This window comes from Pituophis catenifer, unplaced genomic scaffold, assembly GCF_029215685.1.
Source record: "Pituophis catenifer annectens isolate HBS135680 unplaced genomic scaffold, rPitCat1.0.hap2 SCAF_12, whole genome shotgun sequence".
Lineage (NCBI taxonomy): Eukaryota > Metazoa > Chordata > Lepidosauria > Squamata > Colubridae > Pituophis > Pituophis catenifer.
In genome coordinates, this window is record NW_027256892.1 from 680,098 (window position 1) to 695,849 (window position 15,752).

The window sequence follows — 15,752 nt, forward strand, 5'->3', positions numbered from 1 at the left end:
CATCAAAGCCATTGATGATGATGAAGGAGGAGGAGGAGGAGGAGGAGGAGGAGAAGGAGAAGGAGAAGGAGAAGGAGAAGGAGAAGGAGAAGGAGAAGAAGAAGAAGAAGAAGAAGAAGAAGAAGAAGAAGAAGAAGAAGAAGAAGAAGAAGAAGAAGAAGAAGAAGAAGTAATGAAAGAGGAGGAGGAGGAGGAGGAGGAGGAGGAGGAGGAAGTGGAGGTGGTAATAAAGATATTTGCTTGGACTTCATAGTCCCTCAGATAATCTGGTCCCAAACCACAGAGGGCTTTAAAAGTGACAACCAGCGCCAACAATTGCAGCCAGAAACATACCGGTAGTCAGTGCAGCTCACAGAGTTAGTGGGGTTTACATCAGTGATGGGTTGCTCCCGGTTCGGCCGAGCCGGTAGCGGTGACGATGTGACGTCACCGAACCAGTTCTCTGTGACTGGGAGCTGGGCCCTCCCGCCCGCCCCCGCTTTATTCCTACCTTTTTTTCTTGGTTTTTAGCCCAGCTGATAGGCGCGGCAGAGTGGATTGCCGCAGCTCAGCTGGTCAGAAACCTAACGCGCTTGCGCGGAGCGCAAGATTGGCGTGCGTGCAAGCAAAGCTAGCATGCGCGTGGTGATCGCGCGCAAAGCGCGTGCGCGAAGAGAACCAGTAGTAACACCAGTTGGAACCCATCCACTGATTTACATGTGCCATGTATCACACCATTTATGACTTCCTGCATTCTTCTTGCACCCGTTGAAGCTCCCAAAGACTCTTCTGGAGCAACAGCAGCACGTACAGCGCATTGCAGTAATCTTATTAAAAAAGGGATCCGGCATTCCCGTCGTCTTAAGAGCTTAGGCCCATTTTGGGGCTTTCAGAAACGATCAGGAATTCTTTAAACACACAGTTGTTTTACAGGGTGGAGAGAAGTTAACACAAGCGTTTGCACAAACATGGCTCTGGGTGGAATGGCAGATGAATTTAAATTACTATTTTCTTAAGCTGACTCCAGGCACCACTTGTTTAAAAAAAAAAAAAAAAGACATAATAGCTGCAATTGTTAGTGACCCGTTTAAGAAAGGAACCAAGCCTCAGCAGCATTCAAACGTTTTCCACTCAAATGACTGTGAATTTAGGGAACAGGCTTAATTGACATTTAATTTAAATTAGACTAAATCAAACTTATTTTAGAGGCTGTAGCACATTGTGTGTGTGTGTGGGGGGGGGGGGTGATGTATCATCCTGTTCAACAGCAAAGTATAATTTCTGCAACCCCACCAAAAAATTGGTGACATACACCTATATTATAAAATAATAGCAATGTAAAATAATCCATACAATATCGCATGGCAACTTTTTATTATTTCAAGGGAAAGTTCAGGAATAATGCAACCCCAAAGGATATTTTAGATTCTCAATGATAATAAATCAATGTAGACTTTTATATGTTTTTTACGACTGCCGGTTTTGTAGCTGTGGTTTTTCTCCGAATTGTTGTGTGCCGTCCAACGTCACTTAACGTGAGATGGGCAGCAATACAAAATTAGATTGATAAATAAATACATTGAGGCAGGGGTGAAATCTAAATTTTTTCCCTACCGGTTCTGTGGGCGTGGCTTGGTGGGGGGCGTTTCTTGTGACTAAGTGGGTGTGGCCAACTCAATGTCACTCACAGCCACGCCCACTCAGTCACAAGACCCCACCACCACCAAGCCACGCCCACAGAACCTGGTAGAACATTTTAGATTTCTATTCTGCCGCCCGCTCACCACCCGCTCTTCCTTCGCTTTGGGTTGGGGTCTGGGGCCGAGAGACGCGCCACTCACTGAAGTCCCGGAGCTGCCGCTTGCTTACCGCCTGCCTCAACCGGGTCAGGGAATGCACCATTCCCTGACTCCAGCCTTGCCGCGGAGCTGCGGCCCGCTCACCCTTCACCACGCAGCGTGTCCTACTCCTTACCTTTCTCCCGCGGCTGGCTGCCAGGAAAGGCAAGCGCCCGAAAGTTACCGGAGCTGCTCTCCTTCTTGAATGTGCTGCCACCATCACCGCAAGCACACACCCAACCTGCCACTGATGAATGAATGAAATAAATGGTGTGCGCTTGCGCAGCTGGCGCATGGACCAGGGCGGCGATGGTGGCGGCACATTCAAGAAATGGGGATTTTGCAGTAACCTTCCCCTGGAGTGTAAGTTATGAGTCAGGTGCCAAGCATCTCAATTCTGACCACAGGAGCATGGGGAAGCTACAAAGGTCCTAAGGGTGAAAAACGGCCCTAAGTCATCCCAAAGTCCGCAAGTCTTAAAGCTGCCAAGTTTGAAGACCTCTGGTCTATGGAAATTCTCCGTCATCATGGTTGTCTCAAAGGTGCTTTTTTTCAAGAGGCAACTGGACTTTCTGGTTTTTCTTTTGAAGACGTTTCGCTTCTCATCCAAGAAGCTTCTCCAGCTCTGACTGGATGGTGGGGAATGGAAGGATTGATATTCCTTGCAGACAGCTTGGTCATTTGCATTCTGCAATATCAATCTTTCCATTCTCCACCATCCGGTCGGAGCTGAAGAAGCTTCTTGGATGAGAAGCCAAACGTCTCCAAAGAAAAACACAGAAAACCCAGATGCCTCTTGAAAAAAAGCACCTTTTGAGACAACCATGATGACGGAGAATTTCCATAGACCAGAGGTCTTCAAACTTGGCAGCTTTAAGACTTGTGGACTTCAGTTCTCAGAATTCTCCAGCCAGCATAGCTGGCTGGAGAATTCTGAGAGCTGAAGTCCACAAGTCTTAAAGCTGCCAAGTTTGAAGACCTCACAAACGGACTTAAGTCACTTTTTTCAGTGCGGTTGTAACTTTGCACGGTCGCTGAACTGTGGTAAGTCGAGGACTTAGCAAAAAAAATTTTTCAGGTGGCAATTCAGAAGGCAGGAGGAGAAGGAATGTGCCTGTGGAAATATTAACGCCAAAAGAAAAAGGCAGGACGGCAGCAAGAAATCAAGGGCAAGCTATAAAAAGAGCTTGTAAGCCTTGCCAGCATTTGATTTCTAGGCCAATTCTCACTCCTGGGTGTTACGTGGCAAAGCAGCACACACCTCAGTGGAATGCATAGGCAAGGGACGAAGAGCAGCGATGCTTTAGACCTTGTTCAGCGTCTTATGACAGAGCTATAAGGCATCTGTTGTGACCCAGGCCCAAGTAGGTGGTAGTCGACGCAAACAGTTCCCAAACAAACAGACTTTATTAGAATAGCTGAGAATTAAGTCATTCCCAGCGTAGTCCAAACTGAATCAAAACAAACTCTTCATAACGCAAATTCTTCAGTCTAATCACCAACCTGGGTATAATTAGGCAAGCTGCCAAAGGCTTCTCTTGGCCAAAGTTCAGAAGCAGAAGACGCCGACGAGAGATAAGTGCAGCAAGACTATCAACGTTGTTTTCCGACAAAGAGCCCAAGAGCCGTTGCTGGTCTTTTAAGCCTTCTGGGAGGGGCCAATCATCTCTTGACCCTACTCCCGAGTCGTCCTCTCTGCTTTATCTGCTCCTGCCTTCTGGCAGCTCTTCTCATATGTGCACTAGGAACAGGCTCCTCCTGTTCCTCTGCCTCTCTACTGTCAGCCTCTGGAGGCTCCGGAGTCCGCACATCACTCCCCGATGGCCCCGGCCCCATCTCTGCCTCTGACGCAGAGCCCTCATCCGGGCCTTCCCCAGCCTCCAGGACTGGCCCCTGTTCTTCCTCAGCCTCATCGCTGTCTGACTCCACTGCCAGCTCCACAGGCTGTTGGCGGACCCCAACACTATCTACTAACACAAGTAAAAGCCAATCCAGAAAGAGTTTTTAGCACTACGCCGACCAGGGATGGTTTTCATTTCCTTTCCCTACCGGTTTGCAAATGTGAGCCCATGTGCCCGTCCATGCATGCGCCTAGCCTTTCACGCATGTGCTTTGCTACCAAGCGCATCTTCTGCATATGCGCCCGGCCTTAAAAATGTACCTAAATAGGATGACATAGAGCTGGGGCAGGTGGGCGGGCCCACCTGCAATTTCCACTACCAGTTCGGGCGAACCAGTCTGAACTAGCTGAATACCACCTCTGACGCTGACCAGGAACTAATACTTTCTCAACCTCTTTAGTGTTCTTTCAAGAGTATCAATTGCTCTGCTAAACAGTTGTAGTTAATCGTGGATTTATTTATTATTATTATTATTATTATTATTATTATTATTATTATTATTATTATTTATTTATTTATTTATTTATTTATTTATTTATTAAATTTTTATACCGCCCTCCTCTCCCGAAGGACTCAGGGCGGTGAACGGCCAAGATTAAAGAACATATAATATAAACATTAAAATACATTTAAAAGAAAAATTAAATCCAAAATGGCTCCCCAATTTAAAACGCCTTACCCATAACCCTATAATGAAAACAAATTTAAAATTTTCACATTTAAAAGGGGGAAGATTTAGGCCAGGCTCGCTTGATGAAATAGAAGAGTCTTAAGCGCGCGGCGGAAGGTGCGCAGATCCGGGATCCTCCGTATCTCCGGGGGGAGCTCGTTCCAGATAGTAGGTGCCCCCACAGAGAAGGCTCTCCCCGAGGGCCGACAGCCGACATTGTTTGGCCAACAGCACCCGGAGGAGCCCCTCTCTATGGGAGCAGGCAGTCCCGTAAATAGAACAATATGAAGGCATAAGTGTTGGGTTCACCCAGAGGTGAAATCCAGTAGGTTCTGACAGGTTCTGGAGAACTGGTAGCGGAAATTTTGAGCAGTTCAGAGAACTGGTAGCAGAAATTTTGAGCAGTTCAGAGATAGGCAAATACCACCTCTGGCTGGCTCCAGAGTGGGGAGGGAATGGAGATTTTGCAGTATCCTTCCCCTGCGACACCCACAAAGCCACACCACGCCCAGAGAACCAGTAGTAAAAAAATTTGGATTTCATCACTGGGTTCACCCAAACCATAATCCCCCCCCCCAAAACACCACGGATTTTGTTAAATACAATTGGCTACATGAGAAGGCCTTCTGCATAGAATCGGTGCATTGTTTCTTTCTCTCTCTTTTTCCCCCACTTCTCTTTTTTGCTGTTTCGCTTTCTTTGGGTTGTTTGAATAAATAGTGATGGGCTGACTCACATACCTAAAGCTAAAACCACAATTTAGGCACTCCAATATACACAAAACCTTTGGGCAAAACTAATCCACTTCTCTCTGAAAAGGTGAAGAGTTTCTATACTCAACTTACGGCCATGATTGAGACCAGCATTTCTGTTGTTAAGCAAGATCATTGTTCAGCCGGTTGATAAGCATCTGGATTTTGATCACATGACCATGGGGGATTCTGCAATGGTCTAAAGTGTGCAGAAAGTTAGCACCCACCCCCTCTTCTAGAAGAATGAAATATTTTGAGAAATATTAAAAAGGCAGAATATTATATTTCCCTGGATGAGAAACGGAGAAGCATGCTTTTGGAAAGCAGCCCCCACCTTCCTCAATAGCCTTCAGCAGATGTCAGCACTTAAGAAATAAAGAGATAGATAGGTCTATTCATAAGCAAATACCATCACCCAAGATCCAACAAAGGTAGGATTAGCCCTCAGCCACAAACGCCATTTCGTTGCATCACCCTCAGAAACTTCAACCAAACTTAGCTCAGACAAACTCCTAGGATTTGTACATGGCTCCATGGGAGTCTGACAACAGCCAATAGAATACATGTTCTTGCACAGGAACAGGAAGCTCAAGTGCAAAGCCCAAGAGAAGGTATAAAACCTCCTCACTCTCAACTCCGTGTGGTCAGCTGCCCCAGGACCATGTGCTTGGGGGTTCTGCTTCATCATTAAACCATCTTTCCAATCAACCTCCGTGTTTCCAGGGTCTTCCTCCCAGCTTGGAAGTGAACCAGTTGGATATTTCTTCCAACAAGTGTATAAAATGCCCATGTCACTTTTTTCCAGTAAGGCAAGGACTGCATGTACCCCATTTCCCCCAAAATAAGACATCCCCTGATAATAAGCCCAATTGGGCTTTTGAGCGCATGGCAATAAGGCCAAGCGCTTATTTCAAGGTTCAAAAAAATATAAGACTGGGTCTTATTTTTGGAGAAACACGGTTAAGTCACAGATAGACCATCTACATCTACTGGCTGTGAGTGATAGCCAACACTGGAAGCTAACTCTCACGCATTTCACCTAAAGTCCGAAGTGTTTCAATAAGCACCAGTATCAAGAAGAATAGTTTTGCCTTGTACGCAATTTATTCAAGTCCTCTGGAAATATAAAAACATGGGAACACTTCTAGTATTGACCCCGGAGGACCCCTTCGGTTCACTGCTGTTGAAAAAAAATGTTCCGGGGCTTAGACAATCAGTCCTCCACTAGAGAAATCAACCTTGCAGCTCTTGGCTCCAGAGAAGTCCAGCTAAGAGCCTTGATAGTACAGGGGTTTAGTGCACCCTGTTATTAACACAGCTGCCTGCAATTTCTGCTGGTTCGAATCTCTCCAAGGCTCAAGGTTGACTCAGCCTTCCATCCTTTCTAAGGTAGGTGAAATGAGGACCCAGTTTGTGGGGGCAATAAGCTGACTTTGTATAAAATATACAAAAGTATGAAGGCTATTGCTTAACGCATTGTAAGCCGCCCTGAGTCTCCGGAGAAGGGAGGCATATAAATCAAATTAAAAATAAAAAAAAAATAAAAATAAAATAAATTAAATGATTTTCAAAGCCACTCCTCCCTATGGGATTACATCATTAGGATACTTACTAGCTCAGAAGAAATGAGTTACAGGACAAGGATTCTCTTATTCTGAAACGATCAGCAGAAAAAAGAAACCTAAATTGTAATCGATGAAGCCAAGATGTTTAATGGATCCCAGGGTGGATAAAAATCAATGATTTTTTTTTAAAAAAATCAAAAAAATCAGATTTTTTTGATTTAAATCGGATTTTTTTTATTTAAATCAGATTTTTTTTTCATTTTTATTGAATTTATTTGAATAAAAATCTTTTGGGGTAAAAATCTATCGTAAGATAGTTTTCTATTTAAGATACATAAATAATTTAGTCTATTCAGCATGAAATGGAGCTTAGTTACGTAGCATGAGGCTGTATATTCTGCAACACTGGGACTACCGGTGAGTCAACAGCGGGTCAAAGGAGTAGCAGAGATGACAGTTGCTCTTTAAAAATTATGATTTAAATCGAGTTGATTTAAATCAAGCCTTTTTACTAGTGATTTAATCGACTCGATTTAAATCAAATCCACCCTGATGGATCCTCAACTCATTCTTGGCTATAATTTGCACCAGTTGGATTTTTATATATACACATCTCTCTCTCCTCTCTGTCTCTCTCTCTCCCTCAAAAATATCTCCTATAACAGGGGTCGGCAACCTTAAACACTCAAAGAGCCGCAAAAATCCTAACCGGAAGCCCCTGTTCAATTCTGGAGATAACCGGAAGTCCAGTTCTCCCACCATAGAGTCTCCTCCTAGCACAACGTCCTTTTTCCTCTACCTGTTCTAACCGAAAGCCCTATCAATTGTGGAGCTGATCGGCGACTGGGAGCCGCAGCAGAGGAATGAAAGAGCCACATGCGGCTCCAGAGCCCCGGGTTACTGACTCCTGTCCTATAAGACAACAAGAGAATTTACTTTCTTACTTTTGGCAAGGAAAAAAAACCCTCTATACGGATCTGTCTATGACAGCGATATCCAACCCTGGCAACTTTAAGACCTATGGACTTCAACTCCCAGAATTCCCCAGCCAGCCATGGGATTATGGGAGTCGAAGTCCACATACGTTAAAAGTTGCCAGGTTTGAAAACAACTGCATTACAGCTTACGCTTCTGCCCAATCCTCTCTCAAAAGATTAAGAGCAAGGCCTTAATGAGCAACGTTCCCTCACACCTCCCGATCTGCCAAGAAACTGCCATCACTAGCTCAACCCCGGCCGACGGCAAGTCACACGCTCTTCATTCTGTATTCCATCTCACCCGATAACCTTCGGGACATACCTTCAGCACAGCATGACATAGAGATATTTGCCAGGATGAACCGAGAGTTCAGTTTAAGCACTACCACAATCAAGTTCCAGAAGGCGTTCGTTTTATAAAACATGTTGCGGCATGTTTTAGCTCATAGCTTAGGCCCGGGGTACTTCCAGGACCATCTCCAGCCGCTCTCCCACCGTCCTGTGCGCTCTCACAGAGTGGGCCTCCTCAGGGTGCCGTCGGCCAAACAATGTCGGCTGACGGCCCCCAGGAGGAGAGCGTTTTCTGTGGGAGCCCTGACCCTCTGGAATGGATTGCCCGCCGAGCTCAGACCTTCTTTCCTTCCGTCGCGAGCTGAAGACGTGGCTCTTCCGTCAACTCAACTGATCCGTTTGGGGGTACACTGTCATAATTTTAAACTGTTTTAATAGGGTTGCTGATTTTAACTTTATTTCATTGTGATTTGTATTGGAATTTGTCATTTTGTAAGCCGCCTTGAGTCCCCAGGGAGAAAGGCGGCATATAAATCGCAATAATAAATAATAATAAATAAATTATTCATCTTTATGTCTCTCCTTCAATACCCAAGCTCTTCAATGTATTCAACATAATGCTGATACTTGTAAGATATAAAATGAGACTATTTACATGCAGTATAATATGGCATAGAATCTACGTAATACAGGGTAAAATGTTTGCAATTCAGTTATGGAACTATAACACGTAGACTTATATACCACTTCACAGTGCTTTACAGGCCTCTCTAAGCTGTTTACAGAGTCAGCCACTTGCCCCCAACAATCTGGGTCCTCATTTTACCCACCTCGGAAAGATGGAAGGCTGAGTCAACCTTGAGCCTGGTGAGATTTGAACTGCCAAATTGCAGTCAGCCGGCAGTCAGCAGAAGGAGCCTGCAGTACTGCACTCTAACCACTGCGCCACCGTGTCTTATGCTGCACTTACAGCCACAACTGACCTCCAAATTTATGTTGTTAGGTGAGACCGCTAGGTGAGTTTTGCCTCAATTTACGACTTTTCTTGCCACAATTGGTGAGTTGATTAATTTGGAAATTTGATGAACTCGCTGACCCGCAACTTCATATTTTGTCGGCTTTCATTGTAAGCAATGTGTGGTTTTTTTGCAATTTCAAAATTACAGCACGGTTGAAGGCAAAGGCAGCCAAAACAGAACTTCGGGCAAGAAAAAAAAAATTATGACAGGAAAAAGCCCAATTCCCTCTTTTCCCTTATACTTTTCTTTCCCTTTAGGGAATTCCAAAGGTAATGTTCCCTATTTTTCTACTTGCATTTTTTATATGCTTCCGAACTGCTAGGTTGGCAGAAGCTGGGACAAGTAACAGGAGCTCACCCTGTTACGCGGCACTAGGGATTCGAACCGCTAAACTGCCGACCTTCTGATCGATAAACTCAGCGTCTTAGCCACTGAGCCACCACGTCCCTGATTATCAGGATAGGAAGATTATCAAATAATCCAGGTCTGGTATCTTCTAGCACCCTATACTCTATAGGAGCCTTGGTGGAGCAGCGGACTAAAGTGCTGTTAAGTAGCACTTAGCTGCCAGCTGCCCGCAATTACTGCGAGTTCAAATCTCACCAGGCTCAAGGTTGACTCAGCCTTCCATCCTTCCAAAGTAGGTAAAATGAGGACCCGGATTGTGGGGGCAATAAGCTAACTTTGTATAAAAAAGAACACCGCTTAGAGGGGGCCGAAAGCCCTACTAAGCAGGTATATACAAAAGTATGAAGGCGATTGCTTAACGCATTGTAAGCCGTCCTGAGTCTCCGGAGAAGGGCGGCATATAAATCGAACCAATAAAACAATAAATATACAAGATTTGCAGTAGTCTGCATTTGGCAGACTACTGACCCACATGTGGAACCGCCGTGGAATAAGCCTTGCTACAAAGCTCAAAGTCTACCGAGCAGTAGTGCTAACTACCCTGATGTAGGCCAGTGAGACCTGGACTGTATACAGGAGGCAGCTAGGCAATTGAACCACTTCCACACGACCTGACTTCTGAGGATCCGGTGCAGTGGTGGGTTGCCCCCGGTTCGGACCAGTTTGCAAGAACCGGTAGTAAAATTGATGGGAGGCTCCGCCCATTGACCTGGATGTCATCATAGGTGATCTGCGCATGCTCAGAAGAGCGCCTGCGGGCACAATGCGAACCGGTAGTAAAGGTAAGTAGAACCCACCCATGAACCAGGTGCAGGACAAGGTGCCAGACGGAGAGGTCCTCTCCAGAGCAGGCCTGCCATCAGTTGACACCGTGCTGATTGAAGCCCAGACAGACACGCTGGGCAGGCCATGTTGCAAGGATGCCCAACCACCGCATCCCCAAACAGCTCCTCTATGGTGAGCTGTCTCAAGGAAAGCGATCAAACAGGGGGACAAAGGAAGCGATACAAAGAGACGCTGAAGGCCTCTCTCAAGTCCCTGGACATCGACACCACCTCCTGCGAAACCCTGGCACGAGATCGATCGACGTGGCGCACGCTGATCCACCAAGGCTGCCAGACATCTGAAGACAGAAGAGCAACCATAGCACAAGAGAAGCGAGCCCTCCGCAAATAATGGACAAAATGTCCATTATTTCTCTCAGCTTCTTGCTCAAGAAGCACATAAACATTTGCCTACTTTTGCAAAGTCCATTCAAGCAAACCAGCGACTTTATTTCATTTGGCTAAAAATACACATAGCGATAAGTGGCCCAAAATATCTTCCATGCGTTCCAGGACTTTCAGATTATTCCATTAATGTGCCATTAACTCAGCATTACTTAATACAAAATGAGAACCGCCAACCTAAGCCAGAGTCTGCAAGTGTGAGCACAGCTCCAAACCCCCTTCTGTGTTACCATTCTCTTTCACACACAGACACACACACCAAATATTCCTGCAACTATTTGATTATCCTCAGCTTCCTCAGTCTCAATCTCACCAAATCTGCCATACTTCTTCCAAAATGTCAGTGCTCCAAGATAACTTCCCCGTGTCCTGTTTTATCTGTGGCCTATAAAGCTGACCAATTTTTTCAAGATGTGCCTCTACTTCCAAGAAATGTCTAAGTTTTAATATTCTTCTAGAAGAGAATAGGTAGTTCAGAGTTGAACTGTGGAGTCTGTTTGTTTTTAAACACTCAAAAAAGAGACAATAAAGGAAGCTACGGAAACAAAACAACTAGCACACATCCTCTCCAGCCACAAACACCCAGATAAGCAGGGATTAACACCAGACAAAGAATCAAGTAGAAAACAATACCATAATCAAGGAACTACCAAGGAGAAACCACACTCCTGCAAGCCTGATAGCACAAACTACTGTGTATAAACAAGGAACACACCCCACACTCACTTGCACTGGTGATGTTATTTAGATGGGTAATGAAATGTCTACCCTCTCATGTCACCACTCTGGGGCGAAGATTCCCAGAGGGAAACTGTTTATTAGAATGTATGTGACAAGCAAGCAAATTTATAATACGTACAAGGATCAAATGCAAAGAGAACTTCGGTTCAGATGAGTTAGAATGCTCACCTGAAACCGAAGGTGGAATTGGAAATATAGTATATTCTGGCATCAAGCCCGTTTGGAAAGATGCAAGGGAGAACTAGGGAAACCCGAGATTATGTTATGTGGAGTCCTTGGTGGTCTCTGACCTTGGTTGTTCGAAGCAAGCTCAGAGAACACGGAGGTCTCCAGAGTTCAACCGTGGGCTGCATACAGTAGTGGCCAAAATTGTGGAAACCTTTTGGGAAAAGTGTATTTTCTAAAACTAGCTAATAACACCACTTCTTACCATAAAATTATATATCCATGGAAAGATAATTTAATCAAGAACGTAATGCAATAACTTTCATGAAGGATTTCGTATTAGAATAGCAGTTACGGTATAAAGAAGAAAAGTGAAACACGTAGAAAAAAACAAGATATACAAAAATTATCACCCTAGAAAAAACGAGATATACAAAAATGATCACCATGTCAATTAATACTTCGTTGGGTAACCTTTAGCATGAATTACGGCCTTACAACGTCTTCCCATGGAGCAAACCAAGTATTTTAGTTCTGCAGCTGTTCTAATGTCAAACCAAGATTGAATGATGGCTTCTATAAACTGGGTTTTATTGCTGGGTCGCTTCTGACTAACAAGTTTCTTTAGTCGGCTCCATAGATTTTCAATTGGGTTAAGAAGGTCATTCCCAGGCCATTCCAACAGTGGAAGAGGATTATCTTGAAACTCCAAAAAAAGAAGTGCTACTATTAGCCATCAAACCTCATAAATACACTTTTCCCAAAAGGTTTCCACAATTTTGGCCGCTACTGTATATTCTATTGTGTTATATGCATGATGGGTTAATTGCTTTTAGTAAAAAGGCAAAGCTATTCAATAAATCATTGAGGGAACTTCTGAAGCTATTTTCTGAGCGGTGAAAATCAATGTAACCCAACTCTAACATATGAACTTCAATGTCCTAAATTCAAAGCGAGCTCAGCCATTGCTGAGAACGCTGAAAATTGGAAGTGCGCTCATCTATAGGCTACCTAGCTTGAGAAAACATCCTGCGCAATGAGACACACGAAGATCATCACGATCGAAGGGAAGAACATTCATATCGGGAAGTTATACTGGGAAATTTACGGAACAAATTTACAGACTGGTTTCAACCTCCGACTTTGAGAAGGAACTGGATCAGCCTGGGAAAAGGAAAGTAAACTGAAATTAAGAATGAGCCTTGGTGGCGCAGCAGACTAAAGTGCTGTTAACTAGCACCAGCTGCCTGCAATTACTGCAAGTTCAAATCTCACCAGGTTGACTCAGCCTTCCATCCTTTTGAGGTAGGTAAAATGAGGACCCGGATTTTGGGGGCAATAAGTTGACTTTGTATAAAAAAGAACACCGCTTAGGGGGGGCCGAAAGCCCTACTAAGCAGTTATGTACAAAAAGTATGAAGGCTATTGCTTAACGCATTATAAGCCGCCCTGAGTCTCCGGAGAAGGGCGGCATATAAATCGAACCAATCAATCAATCAATCAATCAATCAATGTGATTTGGAGAGGAAAAAAAACAACCCAGCTGATATCAGAGGAGAGATATAGAGTGTAAGATGGACAGCCTGCAGCTCTGATAACAGCGTTCCAATATTTGAGGGGCTGCCCCAGAGAGGAGGAAGGGGGTCAAGCTATTTTCCAAAGCACCTGAAGACCAGACAAGGAATAATGGATGGAAACTGATCAAGGAGAGATTCAACCTGGAAATAAGGAGAAATTTTCTGACTGTGAGAACAATCAACCCATGGAATAGAAGTTGCCTTCCGAAGTTGTGGGAGCTTCATCACTGGAGGCTTTCAAGAAAGAGACTGGATTGCCATTTGTTGGGGATGGTGTAGGGTCACCTGATTGGGCCGGGGGGGTTGGACTAGATGACCTCCAAGGTCCCTTCCCGGCCAACGTAATGGACATCTCCCTTGGCTCGCAATCGATTAGAGAAAGGAAGAAGTAGTCACCCCCTATTCAGTGGTTTCTCAACCTAAGTACCTTTAGGAGGTCTGGACCGCAACTCCCAGAATTCCCCAGCCAGGGCTTCCTGGGGAATACTGGGAATTGAAGTCCAGACCTCCTAAAGTGTTACGGTTGAGGAACTTCAACCCTACAGGGGCACCTCTGGCATGGGGGGCGGGGGGGGCAGCCCCCTCCAGACGCAGGAAGCAAGAATCTGGATGCGGGGAGGTGAAGACATACACCATCAAGGGGTAGGTGCCAATTTCCCCCACTTCCCTCCAGAACTGGACTACAACTCCCATCAATGCCGTTAGTGCCATGAAACGAGGAGGCTGGTGGGGAATGATGGGAGGCGTAGTCCAACTGCTCTAGAGGGTGGTGGGGGGAGTGATAGGTAGTGGGAGCAGCCCAGAAGGGCAGTCTGCCCCCCCCTTACCTACCTGTTTCCCCCCAGCTTCCTTCCTTCCTTCTCGCCTTCTCCCTCTTCTTCTCCCTTTCCTTCCTTCCTTCTCTCCCTCTTCTTTTTTCCTTCTCCTTCCCTTTCCTTCCTCCCTCCCTCTTTTTCTTCCTTTTCTTCCTTCCCTCTTCTTCCTTCCTTCTCTCCCTCTTCTTTCCTTCCTCCCTTTCCTCCCTTTTTTCCTTCTCCCTCCCTTTCCTCCCTCCCTCCTTCTTTCTCCTTTTTTCCTTCCTTCCTCCCTCCCTCTTCCTTCCTTTTCTCCCTTATTTTTTTCTTCTCCCTCCCCTTTCTTCTTCTCTTCTTCTCCTCTTTTCGTCTCCTCTCCTTCCTTCCTCTTTTTTCCTTCTCCCTCCCTTTCCTCCCTCCCTCCTTTTCTCCTTTTTCCCTTCCCCCTTTCCTTCCTTCTCTCCCTCTTCTTCCTTCCTTCTCTCCCTCTTCCCCCTTCCTTCTCTCCCTCTTCTTCCTTCCTTCTCCCTCCCTTTCTCCTTTTTTCCTTCCTCCCTTTCCTTCCTTCTCTCCCTCTTCTTCCTTTCTTATCCTCCCTTTCTCCTTTTTTCCTTCCTCCCTTTCCTTCCTTCTCTCCCTCTTCCTTTCTTATCCCTCCCTTTCCTCCCTCCCTCCTTCTTTCTCCTTTTTTCTTTCCTTCCTCCCTTTCTTTCCTTCCGCCCTCTTCTTCTTTCCTTCCTTCTCTCCCTCCTTTTTTCCTTCTCCCTCTTCTTTCCTTCCTTCTCTCCCTCCTTTTTTCCTTCTCCCTCCCTCCCTCCTTCTTTCTCCTTTTTTCTTTCCTTCCTCCCTTTCCTCCCTCTTTTTTCCTTCTCCCTCCCTCCTTCCTTCTTTCTCCTTTTTTCTTTCCTTCCTCCCTTTCCTCCCTTTTTTCCTTCTCCCTCCCTCCCTCCTTCTTTCTCTTTTTCCTTCCTCCCTTTCCTTCCTCCCTCTTCTTTCTCCCTTCTCCCCTTTTCTCCTTTTTTCCTCCCTCCCTCTTCTTCTTTCCTTCCTTCTCTCCCTCCTTTTTTCCTTCTCCCTCCCTCCTTCCTTCTTTCTCCTTTTTTCTTTCCTTCCTCCCTTTCCTCCCTCTTTTTTCCTTCTCCCTCCCTCCCTCCTTCTTTCTCCTTTTTTCCTTCCTCCCTTTCCTTCCTCCCTCTTCTTTCTTCCTTCTCCCCTTTTCTTTTTTCCTCCCTCCCTCTTCTTCTTTCCTTCCTTCTCTCCTTCCTTTTTTCCTTCTCCCTCCCTCCCTCCTTTTCTCCTTTTTTCCTTCCTCCCTTTCCTGCCTTCTCTCCCTTTTTTTCCTTCTCCCTCCCTCCCTCCTTCTTTCTCCTTTTTTCCTTCCTCCCTCTTCTTCCTTCCTTCTCCTTCTTCTCCTCTTTTTTCCTCCCTCCCTCCCTCTCCCTCTCTCTCTCTCTCCGTCTCCTTCCTTCCTTTTCCTCCCCTCCCCCCTTGTGCCTCCGACCCCTTCCCCACACCTCCCACCCCGGGCGGGCCCCAGCATCTCCTCGGGGCTCGCGGACCGGCTCACCTTGCAACGGGCGCCGCGGCTTCTTCCCTTCGCTCCGCTCCGCTCCAGGCCCCGCCACCCAAGCGGAGGGATTGACAGGCGGCCGCCACCGCGCATGCTCATTATCTAGAGAGCGGGCGCCCCGCCCCCCACGCCGTCATTGGACTCGCTCCCCTCTCTGCTCCCATTGGCTTGCCCGGCCACGTCGCCCCGCCTCTCCCGCGGGGGATTCGCTGGAAATTAGCCTAGCCCCGCCCCCTTCGGAGGAGCCGGTCCGCGTGGCGCATCAGGGATGCAGAA

At 46.0% G+C, this 15,752-nt stretch overlaps 1 protein-coding gene across 1 annotated transcript in view; it reads right to left on the reverse strand.

Moving 5' to 3' along the window:
* The window catches only part of SLC39A14 (solute carrier family 39 member 14), a 53,814-nt gene extending 38,294 nt beyond the window's left edge, over positions 1–15,520 (reverse strand). Inside the window, exon 1 of the mRNA XM_070952409.1 lies at positions 15,474–15,520. The gene's annotated coding sequence lies outside the window, so the exon portion shown is untranslated. The remainder of the gene's footprint in view (positions 1–15,473) is intronic.
* Between the last annotated feature and the right edge of the window lie 232 nt (positions 15,521–15,752).